Consider the following 13,097-nt stretch of genomic DNA (forward strand, 5'->3'; position numbering starts at 1 on the left):
AATGTTGAATCCTTAATTCTTTGCAATAATAGTGAGAATAATTGTTTTACGTCTTCAGTATCTTGATTTAGCCAGACGTACCCAAATTTTAAGCGATATACAAGGTATTTTACTTCGGTTGCCCAGGTGATACGGTTAGTTTCATTTAATCTTCAACATTAAATAACATTGGTGTGGGTGGCGAGTTGAAGGCATTCTTACAACCTTCACCCATTATTTAATACACCGTAAAAATTAGAAGTTACAAAGTGGGCATCGTCCACATTCCACTAACACAATTGCATAACTGATAGTTTTAGGAACAACCTTAATTCAGTTTGCAAAAGTTGTATTGCACAATTTCAATATCTCTACTAAATTCATATCCCGAAATTTCTGACCTAGAGCAAGCAATTGGTTTTATCACAGAATTGAACATTTTAAAGGCATTATCTACACTAAAAGAGCCAAATCGTTCTTGATAATTAAAAATCCTTGAAGTTGATCTCTTTGCCAGAGCCGCTAGTATCTGCTTAGCTTTTGTTCTAACCAACTTTAGGGTGGAAAATCAACCCATGTACTTGCAATAAGGCACACACTCAATTCACTTTGTTTTAGGTTTATCGACATTGGCCATCATATAAGATTTTTTCACAGAAACTTTCGATAACTTTTATTTAGCTCTGTAAAAGCTCTACTATGTCAACGCAGTTAGCAACATCGTCTGTAAAGTATTGCAAAAATATAATCAATATCTTCTGAGATAAATACACCTCTGTTGCATTCAAGCTTCATCTGTGTAATCATTATATTAAAAAGAAGGGAAAACATAATAGGAGTCAAAACACAAACTTGTCTTGTACGTCATGTACATTCGAAGTTGTTAAACCATTAACTCTTCAGGTTTCTTAACGTATCTATTAAAACGTGTACTATTCATACCCTTGCGTATTAATGACTAACATAATTACTCTGTATGATAGCATTTTAGTGGGCATTTTATTCGGATATGACACCCTAGGGATTTTATTTTTACAGTCTCTCTTTTTTTAAGAAATGTGAATTTTTACCTTTAATGGAATAGCAGGGTAGTATTTTATTGCTAGAAACAATTAGTATCATGACGAATTGCAAAGAAAAAAGGAAGAAGGAAGGAATAAGAAATAAGATTGAAAGAAAATGGAAAGAAAAATGGAAAAAGTAACTAAAATAAACTAGACCTGGATAACCATGATGATGATTTATCTGAAGAAAAAGGATGTACCGCATAAAATGTAGTAATAGTAATATCCATGACCATGTTACTCTGGTATTTGTATTGTTATTTCAAACAATTTAATATTACATTATGCACAAGATTATGAAATTTATAAAACAATGATACATCCATTATTTAATGTTTCAATAGGGAGTTGATATTGTATCTAAGTGTCTGGTGGTGTCAAAGTGAGAAACTCGAATCTAATAATGACGTAATTTGGCATAGTAATCTGTAGAACTTATATTTAGTAAATGTTATATTTCGAGAAAAATGCCCTGGGATGGTTTTCTAATTATTTTGCAACACAGCGAGAAACGCATCATCAGAGTTGTATGGATCTTTCGTTGAAAATTAAAATATGCAATATGAGAGATTCGGGTTTTTGCACAATGAAAAACCTCTCATTAATTGTTATCTATATGTTTATAAGTCCTGGTATATGCATTTTTAATTTTCGTAATTTTTTTATTCATGGTTGTAAACTGTGTGTGTGTCCTGGGTCTGTTAAGAACACAAATTGCATAGGATCTGTAAATAGATGTTTACAATTATTAATAAAAATCTTATTAATGTGAATTAAAATCACGCATATGGCGTAGTTTCTAGGTGACTGATGGGCTATCGATGTTTCGAGAATAATTTTGTAGCTTCCCGTTGGTTGCGCGAGGTCACGTGAATATGCTTATTTCGACTAAAAATCAGAAGTGTATGCTTTCACATGGGGTATGTTAGGAAGTATAGTCGCAGTATAAGGTGTATTTAAGAAGAAAATTAAGCAATCAGATTCATTCCGATTTTTGAGTCATTCACACTTATTGTGTTCTTGTTGTACGTCTGCAGACGTGTTTTACGTTTTACTTAGATATCATTCTTGAGGAAAAACATTTGTTTGGACGGGTCAATGGAAACAGGAAGTGCTCATTACTTGGACTATAATATTATTCTAGAACTGTCATAAATTATTCGAATGAATTCTGGACAACTCATCTTGACAACGTCACCGTTCTTGGAGGACCAGTACAGTTCCGGTACTGAAATTATTAAGGAAGTTGTCATTCCTTTAGGACTTTAGTAGACCTTTATGAGGACTAGATTGGATTCACTTTATAAATATGTAAGTTCCTCTGACATTTTTTATTAAAAATTTTAATAATTAAATTGTTTGTTAAGTTTGATAAAATTAACTGTTATGTTGCTTCTTTTCTATTACTTAAGTTTGTGACCATAGAGTCGAGTCGTAACAGTATATGTAATAATATACCACTAGATGGCAATGTATTAATGTCTAGAAATGATAGTGTGTATCAGTCAAATATCTTATAGAGTTTAAAATCGAGCGTGCACAATTAATTATGCGAGACGTTATAATATATTGGCTCTAGAATATTTGCTGATTCTACAGCACAGACTCAAATTATTTTTTCCATCTACGAAGATGATGTTTTCTACCTTCTATCTACATTCAATTAGAACAAGAGATTAAGGGGTGGTGATGGCGTTGGTGGAGAGAAGCAAAGACTCCAGTATAAGCCTCTCTGATAACAAGTGTTTTGTTTGTATTTTAGAAACGTATCTTTTTACGGGGTTGTCTTTAATTGCAAAAGCTTATGCTTGTAAAATTGAAACATATGAACTATCCAAATAGTTAACAAATTTACTTATTTCGGAACGATATCCTAATTGGACGCTGGCATCATTAGCATTTGAAGAAATGAATGAACGTTAGCGTTTTATTACCAGTTCAATGAATGTGAAGACAAAGCGTGTTGTCCCTCCTTTACATTCGATAATAATTGTCACTAATTGCGCCAATCAGTTGTTCATTATAGACCCTAAGAAATTCACTAATCTTTTTTTTCTCTAATTATCCTGGAGATTTGCTAATTAATTAAACATTTTGCGTGTATTCAGTATATGGCAGCACTAAAGCAAATATGAAAAGGTTGTTGTTGTTGTTGTTGTTGTGGGGTTTAGCAGCAGAGGGGGCGAATCGGACATTTTGTCCAATCGTTATTTTGCTTAATTATTACTTTCTGCACTCAACGATCTAGTGTCGTCAGCGCCTGGTAAAAAAAAAACGACGACGTCGTTGGGGGATCGTCGCGTCGTCATTTGGTTTAATTAACACCTTCTGCGCGCCGATCCCCCAGCGTCGTCAGCGTCCGGTAAGCACATCGACGACCGCGTCGATGTCATTGCCCCCTCTGCTGCTAAGAAGTTATTTACAATGAAAATTATTTACAACTAACCGAATATTTGGTCAAGTCCGATACGATATCGTGTCCGAGGATCATGTAAATTTATCGTTATGAATCCATGTGGGGTCGACTGAGCATGACTAAAAAAGTTTCGAAAAACATTAAAGTCCATGTCACCGCCGCACCATGTCTGCCAAATATTTCGTAGCGTGTGTGTATCAACGCCGTTGAATACAGCAAGAATATTGCAGTTATCTCTGATTACTTTTGGAATCTGAGTGTATCGTTGAGTGACATATATCACGTCAGTGTTTTTATGCCTGCCTCTGGAAAATATCCTAGCTGGGTTCTTTTGATTGTCCAACATAACATCATCGTACACGATTAGATTGTTAACGTCGCCATCAATATCATCAATACCCGGTGCATCATTGATATCCGTAATAAACTCAATAACATTCTTTTTAGCGATCGCTGATGCATTCTCGTTGAAATCTTTCAACACCTCGTAGCATCGTTGATCATCTACGCTAGGAGCAACCAAATACAACTTATCCCACTTCATCCATCTCATTATTAAATTGAGTAACAATTGCGTCTTGCCGGATCCAGATGGTCCGATGATAATCATCCGGATCGAGTTTGGTAACGCTGCAACATGCTTAACTGGTTCTCTTGTTTTAGTCGCCGAAAAATCAATTATATTCATATCTCTATACATAAATTATGGATCTATATTGTGTGAAGTGTAGAGTGCGTACTGGCACAAATGATATGACAACCGTTACGACAAGAAATAACAGATCGGCGCTTACTGGTAAGTGTGTACAATGCGGTACAAAGAAATTTAGATTTATTTCTATTAGACCCGGAGATGTTTTAAAAAAAAGCGAGGAGGTGACATCGCAGCCAAATTGGCAAAACTCCCCGGAACACCGTGGGCAAAGTATCCAGGAGAAAAACACCTCCCAGGATATAACTACTGTGGCCCCGGAACACGATTAGATATTAGACTCGATGATCAAAATCAGCCCAAACCCGGTGAGTATCCAATAAACGCTATCGATAAGGCGTGTCATGCTCATGATGTTGCTTACAAAAGTAGCGATCTGCAACAGCGTCATATCGCGGATGTAAAATTAATTCACGCGCTAAATGCTATTCCTGATAAATCCGTCAAAGAAAAATTGGCCTCATGGTTGGTAAAATCGGCTATGAAAGGTAAATTAATGATTGGCGCTGGTAATTAATAACAATCATCCAAGAAAAACGATGGATTCCATCTATTATTCTCCGAGAGGATACTGGAAGGGGAAGGCCGCAATTGGTAAGCTTGCAAGCGCTGCAAAGGTAACAAAGACCACTGCGGCTAATTGGTTATCCAAACAGGCTATATGGCAAATCTATCTACCACCGCCTAAACAAATCAACTTCTCGCGCTTTGATGTCAGCGTACCTAATGAAGTTCATCAGGCTGATATACTATTTCTGCCGCATGACAACGGTTACAAATACGCGCTAACCGTAGTTGATGTTGCGAGTCGATACAAACAAGCGGAACCGTTGAAAACAAAGTCAGCAACTGAAGTAGCCGATGCGTTTGAGCGGATTTATCGAAGAGGTCCTCTGCGCTGGCCAAATCTATTACAAGTTGATCCTGGTAGTGAATTTCGCGGCGCTGTTTTATCAACGCTGAAACATCATAGCGTCGCGATACGACGAGGTCATACTGCGCTACATCGTGATCAGGCAATTGTTGAACGATTCAATCGGACTCTCGCTGAACGGTTATTTGGATATCAATACGCGAAGGAATTCATCCAAGAAAAACGATCTCGTGAATGGGTTAAAAGGTTGCCAGGTGTAATTGCAGCGTTAAATAACGAGATTACCCGAGTAATCAACATGAAGCCCAGCGACGCGATTAAATACGAGTATATACCCGGAAAATTAAAAATAAATAGCGTTTCTAAGCCGATTCTTGGCGATGTCACTGTTAGATATCTATATGAACCAGGAGAGCTTGAAGGCGGTAAAAAAAGGGCTACCGATCCTATTTGGAGTGTTACCACACATAACATATCAACGATAACACGATCAACTGGTAGACCACCGATCTATAGACTGGATTCAACTGCTCCTCAGCGCGGATTTACACGCGAGCAACTACAAGTGATACCTAACGATACTCAATTACCCCCGCGTGGTCTTAACTAGCGCCGTTGCGTCTATTACACTCAAGACAGGTCAACCTCACATTGTTTTTGACATGACCGAGACTGTTATCGATCCTATCCACGGTAAATTGGCGAGTGTCTTTATCCGAATAACGCCAACTCATTATACAATTGCAACTCGCGCAGTGATTATTCTGTTGTTGTCGTAGCGAGATTATTAATTCGGCATCAATATCAAAACGCCGCTGTTTTTTTTTATCCTGTTGGCGGTAACCCGAGAGTTTTCTATCAATGACGCTTGCATCGATGGTGACTTTGTCGCCGGCTTCGTCGGTGGCTTCGTCAATAACAATTCTTCGAAGCTGATTTATCCTTCGTACTCTGGACACTGCAAGATAGACTAGATTCGACCATTCGATGCGATTATCAACTATCCAAACAATTGTGTCCGTGATGGTTAGTCCCTGCGAGGAATGTATTGTTGTTGCGTATCCTAGCGTCCACGGGGATTTATCAGCACGTAGCGCGTCCTCGACGACGCTGATATCAACGAGCACGATATCATTCAGCACGAGAATTTGTTTTTCTGTCCGGCCTGGAATTTCAACTTCAATGTTCTGCCGCCGTGTGTCCGCGGGTCTATAACATAACGGCACTGGACGCGTTGGAAACTTTTCCTTATGCAACGTAAACAACTTCCGCTGAAGTGTGTCTCTGACTATCTTTCTACTCGCTACAATCAAATCGTTTGGTCTCCATGTTTCCCAGAATTCATTTAACGGCGTTTCCGGAATCACCTCGCGAATTATTTCACATTGAATTCTATCCGGCTGTAATCTGATTAATTTCTTAACCTCGCGCAGTTGTTCATCAAGTGCTCGGTAATCAGTATCGGTTTCTTCATAATAGTCCACAAAACCCCTTAACCAATCATGTGGACCCTCGCCGACAAATGGTGGTGGTTGGCCATGGTCCCCACACATGATTACCGCTGTATTCGCGCGCAGCAACCACTCAAGAAACATTTGTAAAGTATCTAACGAAACAGTACATATCTCATCCCAGATGATAATGTCGGGAATAAATTTTTCACCCATTCGATCAGGAGTCCACTCACCGCCGCTGTATCGAAAGAAGCTGTGATAAGTAACGGCGTCAACATTTCGTTGTTTTATCTCTCGCGCTAGTCTATGAGTCGGTGTAAGCACGATTATACTTGCCCGCGTTCGAAATAATTCAATTGCCCGAGTCGTCTTTCCTGACCCGCCACAGCCGCTTAAATAAACCGTCTTGTGTCTACAAATTGGATCAGAACACGATGGTGCATTAGACCATTCTGATAATTTATCACCGCGTAAGTAATTGTTTTCAACGGTGACATCTGCTGACGGGGAATAATCGCGTCGTATTTCATTTTTAATTCTCCATGTACCCCAACTCTCGTCCGGACTAGTAAACTCGGCTACGTTTCCCTTATACGCTACGTCAACATAAAACGAATCAACGGCTACTCTAACCGCGGTATCGGGGAATCTATTTATCATCGAGAATAAATTGATAGCGGCGTAACCCAGCATAGACGCCCTCAAATGCGGGTATGCCGGGCTGTCTCCATCGCTGTAGGTAACAACTGTACCCAACTTTGTTCCATTGGACAAGAAAGCTGTTTTGCAGTTCACGTATCTATTTTTTGCCACTGCGTCCTTGATTACGAAATCATATTCTGCGTCATCTATAATCAGCCGTGAGCAATATCGTTTGTAGTCGCAGTTTTTTCCACCTTGTGTGAACTTACCAATTATTCTTCTACCGAGATCTTTTGCCTCGCGGTTTCGTTGGTTAAATATCCTCCTGGACCATTCGATGATATATTCCTCGTCGGCATCAATGTTTTTTCTGGACTCGTCAATTATGCTATCTAGACGCTCCGGTTCTGGTAACCAGACTTCAGTCTGCGCCCGGTATGATATAATCGCGTCACTGACAATCAACGAAACTAGCATGCTACAATCAATCATATACCGTAGCAGCGCTATTGGCAACCACTTCTTTTCAGCCATGTGTCTACCGATCCAAATATAGCAACAGCGATGGAGTCCTGCCGCGAATTCAAATGATACTACGCGAGCGAATCCGGTTAAATCAAAATCAGGCAGTGGTCCATTAATAGCAACACGAGTCATTTCATGACTGGGGTGTCCAAATCGTCTAAAGTACTCAGCGGCGGATCCATACCCGAGAAAACTCGCTGGATAACAGGCAACCATATCAACCGAGATCATAGCGTCGCGGTTGTATTCAGTGTTCCATAGTCCACCGTGATAGTATTCCAAACAACTGGATTGTACATCCGGTAGAAATTCCCTGCGCGTTGGTCTCCACGCATTTTTCCTTGCTGCAACATGAGCTACAACCGATGGAATCGTAAAACAATTTGTTAGCAGTTGTTCATCATGCTCCTCAAATTCTATGGCGGTTTTTTTCATCCTGTTGTGAAATGCTTCAGTGCGATATAATTCACCGTTTGGTCTTACAAACTGATCAAAGGTATCCGCATCGTTTTCAGCGCTGCGAAGTAACCACATTGATACAGGGTCGTTTTTACACAAGTAGGCAATAGCATCAAATAGTTTCCTCTCCGCGAGAAAACCGTCCTTGGAGAATTGTTCTCCCAGGAATTCTTCGGGTATATACTTTACTGTTCTATCCCGTGGAAATATTGTGATCGCGGGCGTCCATGCGTGTTCGTTATGATCAATAATTTTGATTGGGGCTCCCTTCGATTTATACTTCGATTCGTATAATACTTCACCGGTTATCGTTGTAACGGTTATTGGAAATCTCAGCGATGTTTCTAATCTCGCTATGTCGCTGATGGTTGCTCCACGCTCTTTTACGGTTAGTTCCCACTGGTTGATTTTGCTACGTCGTAAATCAGTCAATTTGTTTCCTCGACACGCATTTGTAAAATGCTCTATTATTCGTTCTGCTACACAATTTATCCCAGTTGACTGTTTCATCGGTTTCAGTTTTCCGATATCAGGTTTCTTATTTAACGGGTATATTCCATAAACAACTGCTGTTTCAGGATACGCTCGTTCATAGTATGGTCTGTCAACTCCGGTTAACAGCCCCGGCTTGGAGTCGCGGCTGACAGTGACTGTTTTCATGTCGCTGAGAACTGGTTCAAATTTATCACGTATGATCCAATCGCCTGATTCCACCCGGACAATAAATTTTACTCTGAAGAAATATCTTTTACCGTCAAGTTGTGATATTATCATTGCTGCGCGGTTGTCGTTCATGGTAGCATCAACAACACCATCAATTCGAAATGTTGACCAACTATGAGATGCACCATCACGCTTGAATTCATTGATACAATCGCGTATTTTATTCAACAGGGTTTTATCGTTTATTAACGCTTTTGGTGTGTCCTTGAGGACTCTATCGAGATTAAACCTAATATTTTTCCGGGGTTTAATTGCTGCCAATCTCTCGAACTCATCCATATAATTAAAACAAGTATTTAAATGAAAGAATATAGTATAATGAATCACTGCAAATGGTTGATGATTGGGTCGACAACCCCGTGCAATAAATCATGTAGAGGTGAATTCTGCGGGTATCATTTACAAAGCGTTCGTAATGGTTCTCTTGGCCCCCTCCCGTGCTTGGTTTGCCACGTCGGTGTAAGAGGAAAATCACAGTTGTGTATCAATTGTGGCGGAAAGCGATACAGGGAACTAAAACGCTATTATGACAAGCGAATTAAAAACGCCGTCATTAACCCCACCGCCGACTTCGTCATCAAAACCCCCCAAGACTACGTTGAAAGATTCATAATTAAACCAAATAATAAATTAGACAAGTAGTATTATTATACAAATGGACCAAGAATTTCAGCCGCATCCCCTGCTCGTCAATTACGAGGCATCTCGCGACGGTATTGTTAGAAATCGTAGACTGAAGAAGCCGGTTGGATGGAAAAACAATCACGGGTATTTAATGTTTACTGCTGGAGGGAAAAAATATCTCTGTCACAGAATCATCTATGAATGTTTCCACGGATTGATCAAAGATACTCTCGTTATTGATCACATTGATTCTAATTATCAAAATAATAGACTGTGTAATCTGCAAGCCATCTCTCAGAGTGAAAATAGTAAAAAAGGCCAAACTGGTAAATACTCAAAGAAAGCAAAACCCGTAAAGTCATTTGATACAACAACTCACGAGGAAAAAATATTTCAGTCGATGAATGAGGCAGGAAAATATTTTGACATTTGTATCGCCTCAATACAATTTGTTGCAGAACGAATATATCAAACAGCGATCTCAAAAAAGACGGGTCATAGAATTCGATTTTCATATATAACATCAAAGGGAGATAACTCGTTTTGTGATAGCGTCGCATGACAAGAGTTACGTCCCTTGAAGTCTAATTAATGTTGCGTCCCTTCAAGTCCAATTAATGTTGCGATTAATTAATCATTTTACGATGAAAACTAATGAAATACACGCTATTATCTAACAGCTGTATTCTTTTTTTTAATGTTTTATTTGAGTATTTGGTTTCATTTAAATGCCGTGAAACACCATTAATAAGTATTTAAGGATTCAAACGATTCAAGGGAATTCAAATTAACACACACCTTGTGACTGACGCCGCTGTATTAGTCACTTTATATACAAGATGACTCGTTATAAGCCTGGGGCTTTCGAAAGCCAATTCAACTAATCAAAACTAACCCACGCTCTTGACCCGGGCGTGTGGTTGTCTTTTGTTCACAATCATGCAACCGGGTTAATTTAATTGGGTTGCTTTTGATTGGTTGAATTGGCCGTAGAGTTCCGCCCCGCCGTTTTATGTTTGTGCTGTCTTGTACCGTCCCATCATCCATCAATCATTTCATTGTAAATATATTCATCCTTAATTAAGTACATGTAGTGATGTCCCCCAAGCATATCTTCTGGGTGGTCTACGATGACGTTTGTCACCCTAGGCCTCCCTCCCGGAGATGTATGCTTTGGGGTTCCAAGATGTGAATGTCCTTAATTAAGTATATGTATATGCCTGTAATCTGCCACAACACTCGAGTGGAGATCTACGGCATTGTACTGTCCATGTATGCCTGTAATCTGCCACAACACGGCATTGTACTGTCCATGTATGCCTGTAATCTGCCACAACACTCGAGTGGAGATCTACGGCATTGTACTGTCCATACAAAAAACGGGGTCAAAAATGGCCCCAATAATTTTATTAAAATTTTTGATATTAGAAATAAGATGTTTTATAAGAATAATGAATATCGAAGACATCAATAATATATTAACTGAGATTTCAAAATTAAAAAATCAAGGAATTGAATTATCTGATGGTCTCGACAGTGAAAAAATATTATCCGATTATGAGATTATTAACGAACAGTCGAAACGGGGGCGTTTTACCCTGGCCCGCGAGTATTTTTTTATAAAACGATTACAACATACGATTAATGAGAACCTGTACCACAATGACGCAAATGCATTCATTGGACTATTTACTGCCGTTGAAATAATACGAAAAAAACTCGGACGTGTTTATGAACGACGCCGGGAGATTTCTAGTAAGATCAAAAACATTAGAAGGATTATAGACGAAAACTCCGTGGAGCCCCCGATGGTACACTCGGCGGAAAATTAGAAAATTGCGGATCAATTTACAATAATGGTAGGTGAATCACTTACTACTCGGCTAGCCAGAGAGCGGCTAGCAGCGCTTAAAAAGTTTATACCGTTACGAGACAGAGTGAGAGAGAAACTTCAAACGCGACAACAAATGCAAACCGATTTTACTGTTGGAAGCGAACAGTTATTTGCCCCGGTAACTAAAGCGACTAAGGATGTTACGGCGGCAACTGTACCCGTTCTTGGTGCGCTTGAAAAGATAGCGGCAGAGACAAAACAAACAAAAAGGTCTTTAGAAACACTCCCTGCAAAAATAGCGGCTGCTACAACACGGAGGCCACCACCACTCGCTATAACCGAACCACAAGAACCTTATGTTACAATGGCCGACGAAGAAGAACCAGGCGCCACCGCAAGAGAACCAGAAGAAGAAATACCCGAAGAAACACCAGAAGAAGAAATACCGGAAGAAAAAGAGGGGAATATACCCCGTATTGTACTCAAGAAGAGCACAATAGATCAAATTAGAGGCTTCAGCAACAGGGAAGAATTAATTAATTTTACTGCCAACAATTTTGCTAAGAACATACGAGATAAGAAGCATATCAATAGCGGTTACGAGAAAAATATAAAGTCGTTAAAAGACTGGGCAAGAATAGTGTATTTAGCAAGTAAACATAAAGATGCATTACCACATCGTAGTAAATCCGATTACGACGCATTCCACAAGGAAGTTAAGAGTATAACACCAAAAAAAGGAAAAGGATACCCTGTTGGTAAAGAATCCTACGGCGTTACCTGCCCTAATAGTGTTCTCAGTGATATATCACGGCTGGAAGTACTAATTGGAGGAAAACGAGCCGGAAATAACTCTACGGAAATAATCAATGAGGCCGCTGATATTTGCAAGCGTGTATTTGCAGGCGGTATCATGGACATTAATGCATATCGAACGCTCATAGACGAGCTAGTGGATGATTAATTGGAAAACTGGTGTTTTTAATAAGGATGATCATACACTACAACCATGATAAACCAGTACTCGTCTACGTGGTAAACTCGCGATTGCCTGTTTACCGCGCGTACTATGGAGATGGTCTCGGTAGCACCATTGCGGGGTTATTTACAAGAATGGCTCCAAAAGTAGCGCCGTTAGCCAAACAATTAGGAATGAAGGCTATTGATGTTATTCGTGATAAGGGTATTAGTGCCATTGGAGATGTTGCCGGAAGGGCGTTTTCAGCCGCGCGGGACAAACTAATGTCATTGGTGAAATTCAGGAGAAAAAAACAGAAACCACCGGTAATGCCATCAACGACAGTGATGCCTGCAAATGTCAGTAAAGTAATAAATAACGCCGTGGAAGAAAAATTAGAGTCGTTGGCGACATCGCCATCCGCCGATGCGGCAACCAACGCGCTCATGAACGCGATAGCGGGGAGTGGTTTAAATTCAAAGAATTTACGACGAAAAAATCGCAATTGAAAACATCAACATGATAAATAATAGAATGTTTGCGCGTACCGCTGATCCCGCGTTTGATATGGACGCCCCAGTGCGCAGGGATGATTCTGTCCGTGATTATCAATATTATTCTTATTATGCAGCGCAACCCGACCTACGATCGCGAATTGAACTTCAAGTCCAAGATACCAGTAAATACTTTCTGCCGTGTGAAGCGTTTATCGAAATCGAGGGAGAACTCGTGACAAATGCCGCCGATAATGCACCATACGCAGATGACCCTCGTGTTCGAGTTGGTTTCGTCAACAACGGTATCATGGCGTTATTTGAGAGCGCCAGATATCT

Source organism: Sinohyriopsis cumingii, chromosome 4 (genome assembly GCF_028554795.1).
Source record: "Sinohyriopsis cumingii isolate HCF-2022 chromosome 4, ASM2855479v2, whole genome shotgun sequence".
NCBI classification, from domain to species: domain Eukaryota; kingdom Metazoa; phylum Mollusca; class Bivalvia; order Unionida; family Unionidae; genus Sinohyriopsis; species Sinohyriopsis cumingii.